Here is a 214-nt window from a genome sequence, read left to right as displayed (position 1 = left end):
TCTCAGACGGGTAGATGTCAAAGTTTAGTCCGGATACTGGTTTAAAACCATTAAAAAAAAAAGAATTCAAATGCTATGAGATTAAATAAAACACCCCAAACAATTAAATGAATGTAATCATTAATTTTACCTGAAGAACGTTGTATGGAATCATCAATGTTTTTTTTTTTGGCAATTTGGGTGAAAGAAATCCATATTTCTGATACAAAACACT

At 29.4% G+C, this 214-nt stretch overlaps 1 protein-coding gene across 1 annotated transcript in view; it reads right to left on the bottom strand.

Annotated features, from left to right (window-relative positions):
• Positions 1-214, bottom strand: part of LOC116686758 (troponin I, fast skeletal muscle) — a 62,323-nt gene that overhangs the window by 10,650 nt on the left and 51,459 nt on the right. The gene's annotated exons all lie outside the window — the stretch shown is intronic.

The sequence above is a fragment of the Etheostoma spectabile genome, unplaced genomic scaffold (genome assembly GCF_008692095.1).
Source record: "Etheostoma spectabile isolate EspeVRDwgs_2016 unplaced genomic scaffold, UIUC_Espe_1.0 scaffold463, whole genome shotgun sequence".
In the NCBI taxonomy this organism is placed as follows: Eukaryota; Metazoa; Chordata; class Actinopteri; order Perciformes; family Percidae; genus Etheostoma; species Etheostoma spectabile.
The sequence above is the reverse complement of the archived record's forward strand: the minus strand, read 5'-3'. Positions and strand labels throughout refer to the sequence as shown.